General features: G+C 41.2%; 1 protein-coding gene and 1 long non-coding RNA gene across 2 annotated transcripts in view; one reads left to right on the top strand and one right to left on the bottom strand.

Annotated features, from left to right (window-relative positions):
- tafa5a (TAFA chemokine like family member 5a) overlaps nt 1-21,950 on the top strand; it is a 193,654-nt gene that overhangs the window by 32,152 nt on the left and 139,552 nt on the right. The gene's annotated exons all lie outside the window — the stretch shown is intronic.
- Nucleotides 83-12,879, bottom strand: LOC119482449. Its single transcript, XR_005205428.1, has 3 exons — nt 12,868-12,879; nt 11,177-11,185; nt 83-554 (listed from the first exon to the last, which is right to left on the bottom strand). It is a non-coding gene; the product is annotated as an uncharacterized LOC119482449 (long non-coding RNA).

Raw genomic sequence — 21,950 nt, forward strand, 5'->3', positions numbered from 1 at the left:
CTCTTGGCCAGGTCATCATTGTAAATGAGAATTGGTTCTCAATTGATTTTACCTGGTTAAATAAAGGTCAAATAAAATAGTACACGACAACCGACGCCACGTCTGGGACGCCCCACCACACCCCGAGGAAAAGTCTAGCCTGTCAGAATTTTTCGTCTTGACACGTCTAGTGTGACATCTCCAACGACGTGTTCCTTGGAGGAGGGATGCCAGGTTTGCTGGTCAGGTGGGACAACAAAAGTGACGAAAAATTCCTTGAGTTGTGGCAACTGTACCCCTGCCTATATTTTTCGCAACACAAGACCGCCAGCATCACACACAACGCTTCTGTTGCCATGATCGACAGTTGCTTCAACCGCCTCCCCGATGACGTCTGAACTCGCGCGTGATCGTGGAATACGATGTGCCGTGATTGGTCGTGGTCATACGTGTAGTCTTGCCAGTCACCCGACCAAGACACTGCAAGAGTTTATGGCGCTGTGATCGTTAGATCTGACATGGTGACCATCGTCAAAGACAAAAATATCCTGTAGTCTGATCCCGGCATTAAGTAACTCGGACAACCCTGGGCTGCACCAACATGGTGTGAACAAAACGGTTGAGTGGAGTGACAGTAATGCTCTTCAGATTAATACAAAGAAAACGGAAGAAATTGTATTTGGTTGACCATCTGACTCTCTTAAATTTCCTAGCGTTATTCATAACGATAAAATCCAGCAGGTATTTTCATATAAATATGTTGGTGTAATGATAGACCATCTGTTATCTAGGAAAGACCACATTGCATTTTTCTGTAAAAAGACAAAACAAAGAATTTACTTTCTCAGGTCTTTTGGTAATATGTTATCATAATAACATATTAAGGCTAGACACCATTGTCTCTGACCCCAACCATGTTTTGAACAGTGAATATGAATTGTAACCATCAAATCAAAGATACAGGGTTCCATGATTTAATAAGGTTAGACTGAAGCACTCTTTTGCACACCAGTCAATCCTAAAACTAAATATGGAGCTTAAAGGGACTGTTTGCAACTTCTTACACGTATAAATCATTCCGGGTTGGTGTCCCATGCGCGCTCGCGTGTGTCTCCGCTGTTCAGACTCAGACTCCAACACAAACTACAGTGAAGCACCAAAACCTCTTGGTTGTATCTAGTGAAGCCCGTCTGTTAAACAGTGTTGGCCGCGGTCGGAGGACGCGGAGGAGACCGTAGCTTTGGTCTCCAGGACCGGAGTCTCTGCTGTACTCTGCTCCTCTGCCTGCCTTCACTCACACACCATGCTCGTTCTCACTCTTTTGCTCCACTCTCACGTGCATGCTGCACACACCACACTGCAGAAGAGTTAGTTTAGCTCTGAGAATATCTAGTGACGTTTAGTGGACGTTTGTGCAGAAATAACTGCTGCAGCTCCTCCAGTCCAACAGAGGTTTCCCGTGTCTTGAGAAACGTTATCGTCTCCGACCAAAACTCCGGCGTCTCCCCTGTTCCCTCCGGCCGGTCGGGAGGCTGAGGCAGGAAAAGCCAACACTAGGATCAGCATTGATTCATGGAGAGACCTTTGTCTGGTCAGCTAACATTACTGCCAAGCAGCTGAAATATAGAGTGATATTGTGCTTTTAGCTGACGTGTGTCGCCTCACTTTGTTGAGTGATGCTCGTTCATGTCTATGTAGAGCGAACACAAGCGCCAGCAACAGGACGCTGACTTTAGTTGACTTAACGATTCTTACAAACAGTCCCTTTAATCCCAGATCAAATGTAAGTTGAAGTGCCCTGAATATGGTCTTCTGTGATTGTAATGTTAAATGTATGTCTCCTTGTTTTTTGTCTTGATTTTTTTTGTCCTTTCTGTGATGTTGCAAATGGAGCTGCTGTGATGCAAATCAAATGTCAGACCTGTCTGACAATAAAAGTATTATTGTATTATCGTATATGTTATTGCAAAGTCCTTTAGAAAGCTGTGGTCTGTGTGATATTACTAAAACCATTTAATGGTTGCATCATTAAATAATAGCAAAAGAAGAGCCTGATCTGAAGTCAACGCCCCGGCTGTGAAGAGCCCTCTGAGCCAGCGGGAGACATTGTGTTTGCTGGCTGCGCAGTCCCTTGTGAGTGCTTAGCTGTTCTTTAACTGCTCTGCACACACACACACACACACACACACACACACACACACACACAGTATATGTTACCTTGACTGACAATGACTAGGAACACAGCCATACTGTCAGGTGGGCAGATAGACCTCCTCGTGTGAGCTTGCCACAAAAGAAAAAGAAGCTTTTTGCAGAAAGATAAACACGACGTCTTTCAGCGCGCGCACCTCCAAGCTGCGACTCCTCCGGCAGTACGCGTGTACTCTTTGTTCCCTTTGAGAAACAGCACACGCATGTACACATAAACATACAGTCGCATGCAACACGCTTCATTATGTTAAATAAAGACAAATAAGTGGCTCCCTTGAGATGGTGTAGGTGGAATATATAGTGTGTATACTGCAGGGGCATTTCCAGTAAGTCACTGCACTCTCAGACAACAGGCTCTTAATAGGCTTTGCCTCAACTGAGTGGGAGTGAGTTTTGAAATACAGGGTTGCAATGAAAAGCAAATTCTCTAATGGCAGCCAAGATAGCGTGTTGCCATGGGAATAAACAGTCATACTTTGTGTAAATAAAAGCTGTGGTTTCATAGGTGCTGCCCCCGGAGCTTGATACATGTGAAAGTGAATAACACTTCGGAGCTTATGTGGCTAGTGGAGACAACTTTTATTTTGATAGATGCATGAAACTTTACTTTGTTTTGGTGTGTTTGTCAATTATTTTTTACATATTTTACATTACTTGATCTTTCTTTCCACTTCATTTTGTCTATGTCCATCTCTCCTACTGCTTAAAGCTGCAGTAGGCAGTATATTTTTGGCATCATTGGGCAAAAATCCCATAATAACCTTCCAGCATGTTGTAATTCAAGTGTTCTGAGACAAAACTAGATTTCTGCTCCTCCTCATGGCTCTGATTTCAGGCATTAGAACATATAGCTCGTGACGGGAGACTTTGGCCAATCACAGGTCATTTCAGAGAGAGAGAGCGTTCCTATTGGCTGTTCATTCAACGGAGGCAGTTGTCAATCACAGCGAACTCTATCAAACTGTGAAACTAGGCAGCGCTGATCAAATATGAATCAATATTCTGTTACAGTAATGCCTATTTCTCGCATAAAATGTTTTCAGAATCATCTTGTAGTGTACTATTTAGCTGTAAAATGAGAACGTTTGCTCCAGCTGGTGGGCGGTGCTTGGTATTTCCTCAACTGATCTTAAAATAGTGGCTGGGTAACAATCTATCTCATTTTACAGTTAAACAGTACACTACAAGGTGTTTCTAAAATAGAAGAAAAAGGCATTACAATACAGAATATTGATTGATATTTGATCAGCGCTGCCTAGTTTGACCGTTTGATCAGAGTTGGTGAGTGATTGACAGCTGCTCTGATTGGTTGTTTTCCTCCGGTCTGTGAAATCTTTCAGATTCTGTTAGGAGCACCGGAGGACACAGAGGCACATGATTTATTTTTTCCAGATGACCTGTCTCATGCACTACTGTCAGGATATAGTGACTGTTTTATAAAAATAACTTTTTTTAATCATATTTGCTCCATTTCTACCCACTGCAGCTGTAACAGGCCCATCAGCAGCAGCAGACAGCAGCTATAAAGTGCTCGATGTTACTGTATGGCTTCTGGCCCCCCAACAACTCTTGGTCAATTTTGCCTAGTCATGCAGTTAGAATATGTGTCACAATCACGGTCCAAAACATCACTTGCTGTCTCGGGCAGCAATTTTGATGTGATTTAAATGGAGAGGAAATGTGTTCGGAGGCTTACTTAAGAACCTTGGGCCCCCCCTTGTCTACTCTTTCTCTATTTATCCCTTCATCCAAATCAGCAGAGTGGATAGAGAGGGGAGAGAGGGGGAAGTGATGGCGAGGAAGATGAGATAAGAGGAAAGTAGAGGATGGAAGATGGAAAGGAAAGCAAAGAAAGGCAGTGAAAGATGTGGATTTAAAGAAAAAGAAATGAAGAGGAGAGATTAGAAGAATGATGTTAACATATGGAGAGTTTAGGACAATACAGCAAAGGGTGACCTTTTGGTTTTAAAAAGCACTTTATTTATTCTCATACACTGCAAAAAGACATGCTGACCAGGATCAGGATGAGGCCTTTCAGTCCTGTGGGAGCATCGTGTGCCTTTGCACTGAGAACATCCATGCCTGCAAGACACCATATATGGTGGGTTATTATTATTATCATTATACATTTTTGCAGTGTTTTCAAGACCATATTCTACACACTCCAGTTGACTCAGCACCTCATATACTAGGGTATTATCTGCATCCGTGTTTATGTCAAAAAAATATTTGCATTTGGAAAATACCGGCACTGGATGTTCTTAAAAAATGCTTGGTCTGCCATTTATACTCCTCATGCTTACAGAATGTCATATTTCAGCCCTGTCTCTAAAAATACCGTTCCTATACAACAAAACTGCATTGTGAATTACGTTTCGTGGGAAACGTATTTTGTCGCGAATTATGTTTGCTTTCGACGTATCATAAATATGTTTGTAGTCTGTGGAAGTCGGCGTACGGAGGAGGCTGGATAGGTAGACGGATAGGTGCACGGGTCAAACAACCAGACCGCTGTGTGTGTGTCCCGTGTGAAACTAAAAGTGAACGTTCACTTATTTTAAGCATGATGTTTTTTTTTACTAAATATAACAAAGTAGTTTTGTTGCGTTTTTGTTTTGTTTCAATTCTGTAGTCATTTTAAACCAAACCATGATGTTTTTTTACTAAACTTAACCAGGTAGTTGTGTTGCCTGAACATAACAAAGTCATTTTCTAGCGTTTTTTGTTTTGTTTTGATTCATTTTACTACATACATGTTTAAAACTGTTCAAAAGTGTTATCGTAATCCGGGAAAAAATGTTTCCCCTTGAAACTTAATTGAGAATGTAATTAACTTGTATGGCAACGTAATTTAGCAGGAGACAGGATTGCATATTTTAACCATGTGTCTGAATTAATCTAATAATAAAACATGATTTGTAGTTTAAAAAGAGAAACTAGACCAGGAGATTAGTGTGTTAGTGTGTCGTGTAAAATAAAAGTCTATAATATAACGTATTATAAAATATAATTGGAGGCGGTCAAGATGAATGTGAAGATGGTCTGAAGTCTGTATAATGAAAAAACAGGTCCTATGGTATTGTTTTTTTAAGAGAAGATTGTACATGCAGTGGGAGATGGTCCAGTTAAAAATACATTTTGTTTGAAATGTCTATTAAAGAAATGAGAACCCTATCGACATGTGAAGGCAAAGCAGTTTTATTTATAGAGCACCATTCAGACACAAGGCAATTCAAAGTGCTTAGAAATATATTAAACATAGGATATTAAGAAAACATTAAAATTGCATTTAAAGGACAATAAAGCAAAAAGCAAGAACAGGCAAATAAGTAGTTGAAGATTAGAAATAAATTCCATTTTAAAAAGCAATAAAAATAAACAGACAAACGCCAGCAAATAAATAGATGCAAGTTAAACATAGGTTATGTATTTAATTTATTGGAAAGCCACAGTAAACAAAGTTTTAAGCCCTGATTTAAATGAGTTGACTGTTTTAGCAAACCGTAAGTATTCAGGAAGCTTGTTCCACAGGTGGGAAGCAAAGAAACTAAAAAAAGCTTCCTTGGTCCATTTGCATGCACTTTTGAGACCCATCTACTATTTAGCCGTATAAGGTTCCCGGCTTCAGTATCTGCTCATGAGGTGAAAATAACCCCCGAGCAATCTGTGCAATGTCGGAAAGGGAACTCAAATCCAGCGTCCCATTGGTCCTCTCTATATATTTTGAGGTGTCCTGGCAGAGACACAAAGATCTTGAGCGTTGAAAATCAGAGTTGAGCCTTCAGTCCTGGTGGCCTCCGAGTGTCCCAGTTTAAGAAACCCTGCCAAAAACAAAAGACCCAGATGGCTGATGTCAGTGTCCCTGAGATAATACAGGAGCTGAGGTACAGGAAAGGGTGGGAGAGGACAAGTCAGGACAAAGGAGGACAGGGCAGGGGAGGACAAGAAATTGAAAAAGGTTTCATTTTATGATTTTTGCCTTGAGTGTGTCCTTGTGTGCTTTGCATATTTATGATGGTGAGGGGACAGGTAGAAAATCAGAGACAGGATTTAGAATAATTCCCAATTGACCCCCCTGGCGGTAAAATTGTAATAATCCAGAAGCCATCTGATATTCAAAGGTATATTAACTGAGTGGGTTCACTGTCTCTCCTCTCAGTGGCTGTTGGACTGACTGAATGACCGACCATACTTGGCTGCGCTCTTGCATGACTTTTAATTTAATTTGACTTTATTGTGTTTTCTTTTGAGCTTGCAGCTGGTTTTGTTTCCAAACAATACACTGCTGCCTTCATTTCTTCTCCAACTCTGGGCAAGGCAATTTTACTATATATCACCTTTCAACAACAAGGTAATTCAAAGTGCTTTACATAACACAGAGAGGCATTCAAAACAGATGAAAATAAACAGAAGACAATGTAAAAAGACACATAAATAGGATTTTAAAAAGAGGTAAAATGAAATAAATTAAAAGATGAAAATAAACTAAAATATAATAAAACATATCGAACAGTAGAATGAGAATTACAATGCAGCCGCAGTGCAGTGCACGATATGAATAAATAGTCCCAAATTGGACTTGTGAAACACAGGCACATTGGAAAACAGAAAAGTTTTAAGCTCAGATTTAAAATAACTTTTTAAGTTGTTTTTTTTTAAGAGTTGGTTTTACAAACTCAGAGAGGAAATGTCTTAAATGTAGATGTTTTTTTAGGACACTAAGATTTCTGGCACGTTTTGTGGTCTTTACTGTTACAATTGGAGGTGAGCACTGACTTTTAATCGTTCTTCTTTAGGTCCAAGGACAATCATTTAAGTTGTATCTTTAACTGGAGGAAATGTTGGAACATCCAAACATTGATTTGTTTGATGTGCGCGTATCGGACCATAGTCAACTGGTGATATCATCATATAAATCGGTGTGTCGTCTGCATAATGATAGTAAGATATTTGGTTGTTTTCCATAATCTGCGCTAGTGGGAACTTGTTGAACAGAAGAGACCCAAGAATGGAGCCTTTGGGGACTCAGCAAGTCATTTTGTATTACCAATCGACACAAAGTAGTCTGCCCTTGAAATAGGATTGAAACCAGTTTAGCAATGTGCAATAGTAATATATTGTGGTAATATTACACGACTGAAACTATTCCACTCTCTGTGCTTAAGTAGATTTCATTCAAGACCTTAACAAGAGCAGTGTCTGCGCTGTGCTGTGGTCGAAATCCTGAAAACATTAGAAGCAATTGTTTAGGACCCAGAGGATGTTAAGCTGTTGAAAAAAAGCCTTTTTGCTGGGTCAACTTATCCCCTTTTTCACATCCAGATCACATGACTGCCCATCCTCGATAAACAGGGTCAGGGATCATGCCCAAAATGGGCCAGCCCTCTCCTATAAGGGTCTGGGGGCGGGCCAAAGCTGGGCCAATCAGTCAAAAAAGATAAAAAATAAAAAAATAAATAAAACAATGTATGTGTGTATATGTTTGTCTTTTGTCTTAAAAAGAAAAAACAGCTCTACTAAAAGTCAGAAATTTTATAACGGCCTGTAATTGTTCAATAGTGAGTTGTCTATTTTACATTTTTTTAAGAATGGCTTAATACTAGTTTTCAGAGCTTGTGGGAAATAGCCTGAGAGTAGAGCACAGACTATTTGCAGAAGATATCCTATACTTAATGTGGAGGAACTGACAGCTTTTGCAATGTTCTGAATTGTGGGGGTTAGAAGTGAGAGAGGGACCCTGTCTGTCCTGGGCATCTTCTCTCATGTCTGCCCTGATGCCAGGCACATTTGTTTCATGTTGATTTGAATGGTGGTTGTTGGAGATGCGGCAGTGCAGCTTAGTGGCGTCCATTAACATCACATGCACTTACTTAATCTCTGATCTCAGCTGGTTAGAGAAGAGGTGAGATGGGGGGGAGATTGATGAAGCAAACTTTTGGTGACCTTGCTGGCCTTATCAGTCTCATCAGCCCGGGCAGGAGAGAGGTTTTCTTTCATTATGTCGCCTTTGTTATCAGCGAGGTTGGTGTTACAGAACGTGCTTAGTTGTGGTGGAGGAAGGCGACGTGACAGTGACCGCGGGGGGAATTCCATGCCAGCGTTAAAGCTGCACTTTATAACTTTTATAGAAATAACTTTTTATGATATTTGCTCAAACTGTCACTATATCCTGACAGTAGTACTTGAGACGGATAATCTGTGAAGAAAAAGATGTTGCCTTTGCCTCCTTTTAGTGCTCCTAATGGCATTAGCAAGAATCCACCGAGCCCGAAGGAAGACAACCAATCAGAACCGAGAATCCACCGCGCCCGAAGGAAGACAACCAATCAGAGCCGAGGGGTCTCTAATGAAATTACAGATGTTCTGATACCATTTTTTTTCTTCGCGATTCTGATATGTGAACTTGCGGTATTGGCAGATACCGAATACCGATCCGATACCGGCGTGATTAAAAATATCATATAAATTATATTATAATATAAATCAGTTCTTCTTCACTGCTCTAACAGTAGTAGCCAGCGGCGGCCATGATACCTCCAGGGCGACAGCACAGTGAAGGCTGCTGTTATGGAGCAGCGAGGAAAATTGATTTCCGGTTAAACAAGTTGTTTTTTTTCTGGGTTAATAAATGATGGTATCGGATCGGTACATAAACTGGCGTACTCGCCGATGCCCGATACAGAATTTTGGGCATTTCCTAGGCAGCGCTAGGCAGCGCTGATCAAATAGGAATCAATATTCTGTTACTGTAATGTCTATTTCTCTCCTCAGCTGTTTTCAGAAACATCTTGTAGTGCACGGTTTAGCTGTAAAATTAGAAAGTTTTCTCCGGCCTGTGTGCGCATTAGAGACTCCTCAACTTTGATTGGTTGACGTCTTTTCTTCACAGATTATCTGTCTCAAGTACTTCTGTCAGGATAAAGTGACAGTTTGTGCAAATATCATAAAAAGTTATTTTTATAAAAGTTATAAAGTGCAGCTTTAACCAGCGCTTCCATTTTATCAGTGAATCCCAAAAAGGGGGTGAGGCAGGGGAGAGTGGAGAGGGAAGGGAGGAGGAATTAAGAGACTGATCCATGAGCTGATTGTCAACATGCTGACACTAAGGCTGCTGTGTGTCAGGGTGCATCATCTCAGGCCTGGCCGACGGGGGTTCCAGACTGAAACAAAAATGGTGCATCAATCCATTTTCCCATTTTGCTACACATGAGTCACTTTTTTGCCTTTTTCTGTCGGCTAGCACTCTACATAATACTCCCATGTCCACTCTTATCAGCCACCATCTCCACTTCTCTCTTATTGAGATTTATTCATGTTTCAAACCTGTTTTCCTGTCGTAATGTCAGGGTTGACTGTGTTCTGTGTTTATGCCCACCTTTGGTTGTCTGGGGTCGAAGTTGACTGAACTGATTCCTATTTTTTTGCCCTCTGTGGGAATCCAGTCCTGCACTTAAAGCCTAGGACACACCAGGAACGTTAGGAGCGCGTGGCGGCTGCGTTACCCGTTGTTTTTTATTTCGGCGTCCGTGTTAACAGGTTACAGCAGCCACACTGGCGTCTCACGCACGTCTCAGCTGCGTCTCTTCTTGAGAATAGAGGTCTCGCCCTTTTTTGACGCGCACGTCTCACAGCAGCAACAGACAGTGAAAGTGATCTATTGACTGTATATTGACATCATATCAGCTACATTACTACAGTTTACATGTCTATCTGTAGAATATGTTACGGAGATGAAAAAAAGTAATAGACTTATTTGTAGATCAACACTTCCTGCTGTCATTTCAAAATAAGATCCCTCAAGCGTTTTTTCTATGGACAGAATTCCTTCATTTGTTAACACAAGGCTTTTATTCTGAAATATGAGCAGTCAGTGCTGTTGAACTTGCAGTGACTTGGAGAGCTCCATGAATGAATATAGTACAGAGTTTTAATTGTGGATTATTACTATTATTTACAAATTACCACACGTTTCTTAATCTTTCTTGGTCTAAAATAAATATAAATTATATTTATAATGAAATGAAATGGCCATTAAAAGGCAAACTCTATGTAGAAAGAAAGGGCTGACAGCAGCAGCTACAGCAGCAGAAATGCAGCCGACTGGTGTGAACGCCTGACGCGTGAATCACGCAGCCGCCACGTGCTCCTGGCGTTCCTGGTGTGTCCGAGGCTTTAGGTTTTGCACCCAGATTATCCTGGCAGGTAGAAATCCAATTCACAGCAAATGACTTCACTGGTTTTGTTTCAGTGACTCTTGTTGTGGTGTCATTTAGAAACAGCTGTACATTTAAATCTTGTAGAGTTCTAATTAACTAACTCACAGGCAGTAGACATCGACACAGTGTTGTCCGCTTGTCTCTAGTACGACCCTGATGAGCAGAGAGGCATCGTGCAGTCCAGCTCATAATGATGTCTGCAGTCCACTAAGTTTCTGTCTCTGTTAATGTTGCGGGTAGCAGAAGGCAGTTCAAAGTAGAAAATTGTAACCCAGAGTTGTCATAAATGATCCTCCCGATGGTTTAGGTGCCATAGGAAACCTCCTTAAAATGTGTTGAAAAAAATTTGACATTACTGGGTCATGCTATTAATATGCACCACAGGGGGCTTCATTGCCTCATTGTGTTCTTCTTTTCAAATATTACTGTAATTCAAAGAATGCTATTTCTTAGATGGTGCCAAAAGCTGTTTGTCAGCGACCAAAATATGGACGGTTAAAAAGACATGTGCTTGCCCAATGGAGCAGGATCTTGTTTGACTGCTTATATCACACCCTGGTAATATATATAATAATATATCTATTAAAGGGCTGTCAAAGTGAAGGCAATAATAACAACGCATTAATGCAAATTTGTTTTAACGCCACCAATTTCTCTAACACATTAATGCAATTGATCATTTGGAGATTGTAGCATTCTCAGTTTTAAAGCTAGAATGAAGATACTGGTATCATATGAAACTAGAACCTGATGAATCCATCGGTACCAACCATGTCATACTAGCTTAACGCCAAGGAGCTGCAAAAATGCTCCAAACTTGCGCTAAATATTGGCGAGGAAAAACTGTCACAGCCATTTTCAAAGGGGTCCCTTGACCTCTGACCTCCAGATCAGTGAATTGGGGTTCTATGGGTACCCACGAGTCTCCCCTTTACAGACATGCCCACTTTATGATAATCTCATGCAGTTTGGGGCAAGTCATAGTCAAGTCAGCACACTGACAGCTGTTGTTGCCTGTCGGGCTGCAGTTTGCCATGTTATGATTGGAGCATATTGTTTTATGCTAAATGCAGTACCTGCGAGGGTTTCTGGACAATATCTGTCATTGTTTTGTGTTAATTCATTTACAGTAACAGATATATACATTGCATTTGACAGCATATTTGTCCACTCCCATGTTGATAAGAGTATTAAATACTTGACAAATCTCCCTTTAAGGTACATTTTGAACAGATAAAAAATGTGTGATTAATTTGCGATTAATCACGATTAACTATGGACAATCATGCGATTAATAACGATTAAATATTTCTATCGATTGACAGCCCTAATTTTGTGCTAAAATCAAGTGGAAATACCTGTAGACAAAACACTTGTCTTCTGGTATTTGACTTGAGAGGATCCGAAGCTAAAATGCTCGCCAAAAGTCATTCAATCGCTACTTAAAAAACCCCAGTCTGACACATTTACGTCACATCAACATCATTCCCCCGGCCTCATCAAAACCCTCTTCAAACTAAGTCCTTCAGCAGGAGCCTGTCAAGCAAATCACGGAGGAGCACAAAGTGCATTGAAGAACCTCTTCCCCTAGTACAGATCAATTTCCTTTGTGATCAGCCGAGCTTGATGAGATAAAAGTGTTTCAAAACGTTTTAAAGGCAAAGCTGTTTCCCTCTCCGTCTCCCCAGTCAGCCACTTTGAAGGCTTAGGGCTCTTTTTTCTTCTCTTTTGTTGACTACACTGAGGGTGTGAAAGTGGGCTTCTCATTTTGCAAGCACAGCGTGAGGCAGCAAGAGGCCACCAGGCAAAATATCATACAGTCATTGTAATAGACACGAGAACTGATGCCACATCTGATATTTTCATTGTTAAACATTCAGAAAGAAAGCCATTCATTCCTTTTGTTTACAAGGTCGAGGTCTCAAATCAAAGCGCTGAATCCGTCCTGAAATATTATCCTCTCTAATTCAGACACATCGCCTGTGAAGAGGGAAGAGGCTGGATTGTGGCACCACATTGTGGTGCAGGATTTAAACCTGCATGGGTGGTGGCAAGTCTGTGCAAAGCGCCACGCTGGTCGCTGGTTCTGCCAAGCGAGGCCCCCGCCACATAAACAGGATTTCCCCCCTTGGCGGGCAGGGCTGGCATAGCGGGCCCCGTGGCCCTTTGAAGTGACAGGCTCCCTGAGTCTCCTGGGAGAGGCTTGGGATCTGATCCCTCCGCTCACACACACACACACACACACACACACACACATACACACACACACACACACACATACTCACCAGGACACACATACACACATATTCCGCATATTCACATCTGCAAAAAACAATCGCAGCAACAGCTTGCGCTCAATCGAGCACCCAAAAAATATGATCTACCCCCCCCCCCTCCTGTGTCCAGCAAACACACACACACACACACACACACACACACACACACACATAGGCAGCAACACACACACACCAGACTTCCATCTCTGTAGCCAGTGCTGATAAAGGGCAAGCAGGAAGCTCCCAGAGTGCACCTGGCTCTGTGTTGATAAAGGTGCAGGTCGCGGCTCCCAGCATGCATTCAGGGTTGGGCCAAGAAAAGAAGGATGAGGTTGGCTGACAGAAGGGGGGAGGGGGATAATAGAAAAAATAGATTAAAAAAAACAGCTACGGTATATCTTGTCCATTATTTTCCTTTTATTATTTTATTATGACTACTTCTATATAACATGTAATAATCAATAGCACTGTCTGCATATTCTACTAGTTACTAAGGAACAGTGTGTAACATTTAGGGGGATCTAAATGGAATATGATATTAATAAGTGTGTTTTCTTTAGTGTATAATCACCTGAAAATATGAATGGTTGTGTTTTTGTTAGATTAGAATGATTCGTTTATGTCTCCATACAGAGCCGCCCGCCATGTTTCTACAGTGGCCCAGAACGGACAAACCAAACATTGGCTCTAGATAAACGTTTTTGCGTCAGCTACTGTAGTTCTCCCACACGCTCGGCACATGGGAGGAGTTTCAATTGGTTGAAATCTGCAACCTTACCACTACCCTGCCGCCACCAAATCCTACACAATGCACCTTTAAAGTAGTTAAATGTCCCATATTATGCTCATTTTCAGGTTCTTACTTGTATTTAGTGTTTCTACTAGAACATGTTTACATGCTGTAATGTTAAAAAAAAACTTTATTTTCCTCATACTGTCTGGCTGAATATACCTGTATTCACCCTCTGTCTGAAACACTACGGAATTGCAACGGAATTGCAACGGAATTGCGTTGCTAGGCAACAGTTTGGGTCCATGTTTACTTCCTCTCAGCTGATGTTATTTACATACACTGCAACAGGAAATAAACTGGGACACATTTAGAATGTTTATGTTTAAAACCGTGTAATGGTCTAAATATTGTATATTTGTGACATCACAAATGGACAGATATCCTAACGGCTTGTTTCAAACGCACAATTTCTAAATCCGGGCTGTGTGTATTTCTCTGTATATTGAGCGTTTTGATAGTTTAACAGTATTTATAAAGCATTTAAACCTGCTTTATAATATAAAAGACATGAAAATCTCACTTTTTACAATATGGGACCTTTAAAAAACATATTTTCTCACTTCAAGTGTTATTGAGTCAGATAGTTTGGGTTTTATGTGCTCAGGTTTTGAAATATCAGTCTCTGAGATTTGTGCCTATACGCCACAATATACCACAATAGAGATTTATGGAATTTCTTGTTGTGAATTAACCCTGTAATTGACAGAAGGATACCAGAGATTCTATGGCTTTGATAATTAACCGTTCATGTCGTTTGGCAACCGTGTTACATTACATGAACTACAGTGGAAACCACACATGGTAATCAAGTCTGTCCGGGTCAAATTGATCACTATAAGCAGATGATTATTATATTATTATTATATTATATTTTTTATTTTTTATTTCTCATGCAGCTTACCATCTATTTGACGAGATGTATATGTATTACATGAATATAAAGTAATGGAACGGACAGCTTTGCTATTTACTGAATTTTATTCAAATGTTCAAATTACAGTAGCCTACAGTACAAATTAAATGACTGTACTGTGTATCATTCAAATACACTATAATACAGTACAGTACTGTATATAAAATATAGGTTACTGTAGGCCCACTCAAGGGGGGATTATGTGAAGGCAGCCTCAACCAAAGGTGCTTTGCCCGTGCGCATTCATTTTCGGTCTTTATCTCTAGTAGCCACGACTGTTTCTCGACATTTGTGTAGATGACACAAGGTAGCCTGAGGAACACACAGTTTCACTCTTGCATCTCGTTGGCTTGGTCCTGGTGGTTTGTCAGAAGCTTCAAGGAGACGTTTTTCATTGAGAGAAAATGACTCTTTTTTCCATCATGATTTGAATGTGCAAGCAGCACCAGACACAGGTAGCCAAGGCAAAGCATCATGAGAGTCAAGTAATAAAAGAAATAGAATTACTGTAGCTTTAAAATGTTTTTCCATCTGTTGTCATGTATGAAAAAGAGCACAAATGAACACTGTGAGCACACTACTTGATTACTATAAGCTAATTATTTAAACAGCATTTGTATAAGAGCAATTCTGTCTGTAACTTTTTGATCCATATAAGCGGTCGATCTCTGTAACTGTGATCACTAGAAGCTGTTTCTACTGTATTCATTTGCAACAGCAAAAAGGTTTGGATTGCATTACACTTTTATATCAAGATAATGAGGAAACTGTTTCCTATGACCTCTACTTGGGTTGATTGTTGAATACAGAAAGCAATTCCATTCCATTTAAAATGCACTTGGAAACAAACACTTTTGTAGCATATGATGGTCATTTTTTAGGAGAAAGCATTCCCTTTAGAGGCTCACCATCTGCAAGCTGGTCTTAACTCATGTTCACGGTTGTCCTTTCAACTAAAGTGAGCCAAGTAAATGGCTGAAATAGTTTAATTAATTGGCCCTCCCCGTCGAGTGTTTTCCTACATGATTTAAATACTTCTCGGCCTCTGAATTTGCAAATTGACAATTATAATTATTGGATTTTGCCTAGAGGGGGAGAAAGCTAATGATTTGAGCTCATTTTATTGGGATTAATTTAATTTATATTTTGAAGATTGTGTGTACTAATTGATTAGCTTTAATCTATCTAAATGTGGGAGTCACTTTGCCCACGGCGGTGTGGATTATGTCATGCTGCTGAGGCCTTCGGTCGGGTTATTAGACAACGCGCGCGTCGTATCGCTCATCTGCCCACAAACTGATAGGTGTTTGTTATACACATCCGCGGTAGACACTGAGATTGATTACACCGCGAGTGGTTGAAAAGATTAAGAGAGAGGCGAAGACGGAGACATAAATAAAGACAGAGCTTGGTGGGAAGTACAACTGAAAAGTGCAAGAGAGTTAATCAGAAAGATAAAGGGAAGGAGAGGGAGAGGCCAGAAATCAAGAGGGAATCAATGAAGAGAGAGAGGCTATCAAAAGCTTTCAACTCAGCGCCGAGCTTTGAAAGGGACTTCATCAAAATTTCTCTTCTCAACCCCCCCCCACCAGCCGCCACCTTTCCTTCTGTTGACTGTGGTGCGCTCCATCAGCCAGGGGCTTGGCAGTAGCGATGGTAATTGAGTTGCCTATTATCGATTAGCTGGTGGCAGCCCTCCTTCATTCTATCTGTCACCATTAGCTCTGTGAGTGAGAGGACACGAGGGGGGGGGGGGGGGGGGGGGGGGGGGGGGGGGGGGTTATGAAGGGAACGTGGGGTGAGGATGATGAGAGGGTGAGGCATCCGCAGAGGAGAAAGAAGAGAGGAAGAAATCAAGCATGATAGTAGAATGAAAAAATAGAGTATGATCAGAAGTAGGGGTGTCAATCATTGTGTCGATTCCTGATTCAAAATCCTGATGTGGCAAATGATGGCATGAAACAGAGTAAAGATTATGGAGTTTTTATTCTTTCACACAGTGACGTCATGCTCTACGCAGACCACGGTCTGCTACAATGCATATTTGCACCTCCAACAACAATGGCAGGGACCCCAAATGCTCGTATGTGTGTGTGAAAGAATATGTGAAAAAGTGATATCAACTGATTGTAATGATGTAATCACACAAAGGCAAAAGGTAACATTTACTCTAGTCATTTTACTAAAAAGTTCTCAATTCTCAGTGTTGCTGTTCTCTCCATAATAATAATAATAATAATACATTTTATTTGGTGGCGCCTTTCAGGACACCCAAGGACACCTTACAAAGATAAAATTATACATAGACAGATAAAAACAGCCGGACATGACAGAGACACATTAAGGCAGATATGACAGAGACACATTAAGGCAGACACGTATGATGAACTGATGGACACTACAGAGAATAGGCCAGTTTGAACAGGTGAGTTCTGAGGAGGGATTTGCTCCCATGGTGCTGAGGCGTGAGTTGGGAGTGGTCAGAAGACCAGCTGAAGATGAACGGAGGGAATGGGAGGGGGTGTACTGAAGGAGGTCAGTGAGGTAGGTGGGGGCCAGGTTGTGGAGGGCTTTGTACGCGAGCAGAAGGTTTTTGAAGTCAATCCTGTACTGAACAGGGAGCCGGTGTAGTTGGATGAGAATGGGGGTGATGTGGTCGGAGGATCTGGTGCAGGTGATGATCCGGGCAGCAGAGTTCCCCCGTCATGTGGTGCATTCAGTGCGTGCAAGGCAGACAGCAGCGGTAGTAAAAGCATCGAATGTAGACAAATTAAGTGAATCAATTCAGAATCTTAAACGATAAGAATCCCCTAATCAGAAGGTACTTTGCTTTATTAGGGACTGTCATCAAATTATTGGCTTGGGAAGGGGGGGTTGAACCTAATGTTTCACTTTCTAAAAAACAGCAAGGCTCTCCCCACAATAAAGACAAAACTATAACACCCTCCCTGAAATATCTCAAAATATTAAAAACAAAACAAAGACATTACCCCAATTTAAGCATTTCATAATCTAAGAGAACATACATTTACTTTGGAAATAATTCTATGGGTTTTGCTTGAGATCATTTTTAATCACAAATAATAATAATAATAATAAATTTTATTTGGTGGCGCCTTTCAGGACACCCAAGACAACTTAAAATGTAATAATCAAATATGATTATTGTGTTAATAAACAAAACATAACATAGTAGTCCTGTTAGCTTTAGTGAATGACGAGCCACGGGGCACATGAAAGACATTATTTGACATAGCTAGACCTATTTGATCTCTTTTATATAGTACATCTTACGAGGGAATTAAATAAAATGTGAATATGTGGTAAAAAAAAAGAAAATCTCTCACTACAACAAAAATAAATCCCCTAATCATTTTTACACAGCCCCTTACAAGAACGCTGTGAAAATGGCGTCTTAGCAAAGGTTATGTTTGAATTGTGCCATTTTCCTACTTACATACTTTATGAGAAGTTTCATTTCTTTATTCTTTCTTTTTTTATTTATTTCCCCATGTCCTCAACCTCAACTTTCTCTCCTATACTCCTCTTTTCTCTCTCTCTCTCTTTTTTTTTGCTTTTCCCTTCCTCTCTCATTTTTTCCTCTCCTCTTCTGGCACTTGAGAAGCTGTCTCTATCTTCCCCTGCCTTGTCAGGTGATTGAGAGGCATGATGCGGAGGAGGGAACAGGAAGGGGGGGGAAGGGTGGTAATAAACCCAAAGATGAATCAGGGACCAGGCAGTGGAACCTGCATCTCTTCTCTCTCTCTCTCTCTCTCTCTCTCTCTCATTGTCTTCCCTCTCCTCCAGGCACAGAAGGGTGTGGTGATGAGGTTGGCAGCGTAGTGGCAAGAACTGCTGAGGACCCACAAATCCTCGCACCTGTTTTTCTTTTTTTAAAGGCCCTCCGCCGTTAAACGCATGTAAATAGTCGTGTTTTGTAAGCAGTCCAGATGACAGGCGGCAGATGTTTACCCCAGGGCTCAGTAAATCACAGGTTAGTTACTCTGATTATGGACCCTCCCCAGTCCCCCAGAGGAACAACCTGACAGGCTTAAAGGCAAGCTCGTGGCATGGATTATAAATAACAGTCAGTTGGTTACTGCTCTTCCATGGCCATCCAAGGCAACTGTAAAGGTGCGTTTGCTTCAAGAAATAGTTTACAATGAAACTAAAGGTAGAAATGTGACAGATTAACTGATAAAATTCCTTCATGGGTTCCAACAAATGTCAAATATGTGTGTTTAACAAGCCTGTTTTCTATAAAATACATTATATACCATTCATATGTTTTGGAGGAAACCAAAGTGCTGTCTGGATCGCTGTCAGTGGGTTTTCTAATCCAGTAACTCTGACATTTTTATACTGGATAGAAGTCAGAGATCGGAGGTTGTATATGGAAGCCCGGAGTTGCCGATATTAGATGGATAAATAAGATAGGGCTGCCCCCTCTTGGTCGATTAATTTATCTTTTGGTTGACTGAGATTTCTCTAGTCAAGTCGTCGACATTTTTCATGCTAAATGACTTTTTTCAAAGAAAGTTATGAGCACATCTCTGGGAAACACAACATTTAAAGTGCTGCTTTTACATGACTCTCTGTGGAGAAACTCAGTTTTACAGATCTGTTGAATAAATCTATTAATCGTTTAGTCAACAAAATTGTCTGAATGTTGTTAGTCGAGTAACATCGAGTTCTTTAGTTGAGGACAACCCTAAAATAAGATATGAAATATATAATCACATGACTAAATAGAGACAAATAATATAATTATGAAAAATAGTCAAATAATGCAACACAAAATTAAACTCAGAGGAAGACTTGAAACTAATGATTGAGACCATAAACTCATGTTTACAATGTTTATTGAGGTAATAAATCAAGTGAGAAGTAGGCTCATTTTCTCATAGACTTCTATACAGACAGTCTTCGTTTAGCAACCAGAGGAGTCGCCCCCTGCTGGCTGTTAGAAAGAATGCAGGTTTAAAGCACTTCCTCATTGGCTTCACTTCTCAGACCTGTGTAGAAAGGACATTTTCAAAATAAAAACTGCTAAAATCAACAACAAAATTATCTGTAATAAAATTTTGATAATGCAAAAAGAGCTGGGATGAAATAATGTATAAACTAATAAATAAAATATTGAGCTGAGTTTTAAACATATTTTGCGTTATTCTCACAATTTCATGCATATTCATTTATTTTGTCTGTATATAATTCATATGATTATTGGTTCCTTAAAGTCTTATTTATTTAACTAATATTGAGCACTTTAGGCCTCTGTAGTTAGGATGGGGTCAAAAGCAGGGGACTTTGACACTTTGATGCTACTAAAACATTTGGGATAAGATTAGGGAAAGACTGTTTTTCCTGTCAGCAAAGAGTTTTTCAATATTTAATGAAGACTGCAAGCTTAACATAACCATAATAACATGAATCGTGCTTTAGTTGCAAGGTGTGAATATTGAAAGGAAAACTGAAAATTGTTTAAAACACCGTATCCGGACGGCATTGCTACAAAATGTACATGCTAATGCAGATTTGTTGTATATAAAAGTGTCATTTTCAGGAGACAGAGTTGGTGCATCAACAGCTTACTGCACAATATACGTGTTTGACATGAGAACCTTAAAGCAGTTTTCCTCCTCATAGAAGAGCTTTCTGCTCAATAGGTGGTAGCACATGAAGCCGGCACAAACTGCCCGTGTGTGCGTACGTGTCAGTGTGTCTCTATGCATGTGTGTGTGTGTGTGTGTGTGTGTGTCAGCCAAGCAGGCAGTCAGGCTGCCACTGTATCAAACAACAGCAGTGGATGCCAGCCACACTTCCGCTCCTCACATGAAAGGAGGCAGGATGGAAATGGTTGCGGTTCGGGGGAGAAAATGGGGTGGAAACAGGGAGGGATGGATGGCCGAGCGGCCCGATGAGGCTGCCAGGCACCCAACGTCCCTGCACAGACGGAGCCCAACGCCGCCCGGCACCAGCCAAGTAGTCCGCAGACCGTGTGTGTGTGTGTGTGAAAGATGCATGTGTTGGGACTTTAAGGTGTTTGGGCTAATATGTGTTTATGAGTTTGTGTATCTGAATATTGGATTTTTTAGCTCACAGCGTTTCTGTGTGTGTGTGTGTGTGTGTGTAGGATTTGCAGAGATATGGGGAGGGGGTTATTTGAACAGTACAGTAGGGAGGAGAGGGGTGGTTGGAATGCAAATGCTATTTTTGAAGAGAAAACTCAGGCCTCAGCTCATTTTTATGCATTTTTTTTACGCTTACTACGCTCGAATCAATCAATAAATAAAGCAAACGTGGGGTGGGGGGGAGAAAGAAAACGAGCATTTGTGGGCATAAAATTGTTGTCGGATAAATATGTAAATGCTCGGCGCTGCTGTGAAACATCGCCATTGCCCTCCAAGCATTCTGTGCCTACTTTAGATGCAAACACATGAGTGATCAGAGTCGGAGCCTTGGTTGATAGCACTCCTCTGGAGGAAGCTTTCATGACATGAACTCCCTTTTTTCTTCTCTCTCTCTTCTTAATCAGCTTGCCCCTCTCACTTTCAATTAATCAACCTCTCTCTCTCTTTGAGTCACCCTCTCTCTCTCAATCTGTTCCTCTCTACCTCTTTCATACATTTAATTAACAAACCACTTTTCTTTTTCAGCCCGCAGACTCCAGTCACACTAACAGTATGTTGTTGTCACCACTCCTGCGGTTCATGTAAAACCTGCACCTTCCTGCACTGAGTGTGTGTGTGTGTGTGTGTGTGTGTGTGCGCCTCATCAACAAACATTTGACTCCGTTTTGACTCCTTCATGGATCAGCCCCTGCAGTGAAAGCAAGACCAGACATTTGTGCCCTTGGCGGCTACAAAGGGAGATGATTATCAGGGATTGAGGTGTTTGCGTGCGTGTGTGTGTCCATAAATACTGTATGTGTGTGTGTGTAGGAGAGATGTAATGATGAATATGTGAGAGGCTGCCTTTGACTCCTGCAAGATGCAACCTTGTGTGCCGCTGCATCTGGGCGGAAGCGCTGATCTATAAATTCTCGTGTGTCTTTTTTTTTTTCTCCCTCACACAGTCTCTCTCTCACACACACACACACACATACAGAGATACAGGTTGCAGGGGAGGCAGGCCAGCCAGCAAACATGTGGCACTTGCCAACACCCCGCAAAACTAATCTCATATCTACTTTTGCTGCCGGGAGATTGTTTGCGCGACGGCCCCGAGGGGAGCCGAGAAGGCAGAGAGGGGATAAAATCAAATCTAGCTCTTGTCACCGACTCAATTCTCTAAGTGATTGTGTGTGTGTGTGTGCGTGTGTGCTTTAAAGCGACACAAAGTGCATGTGGGAATGAACATGCATGTGTGCGCTCCCATTCCGCACATTACTCCCGAGAAAATCTGGTTTGCGGTTTTCGTTCGGTATGCCGAAGTTCCAGACGATTGTGAATGCTGCCGCCGCCTGAAATGAGTGTCATCCATTCTCCACTCCAGCTCTATTTGCCCTTCAACTAAAGAGCCTCTAGAGCCGGTGAGAATGGGTGAGAGCCCTTTTTTTT

This window comes from Sebastes umbrosus, chromosome 23 (genome assembly GCF_015220745.1).
Source record: "Sebastes umbrosus isolate fSebUmb1 chromosome 23, fSebUmb1.pri, whole genome shotgun sequence".
Taxonomy (NCBI): Eukaryota; Metazoa; Chordata; class Actinopteri; order Perciformes; family Sebastidae; genus Sebastes; species Sebastes umbrosus.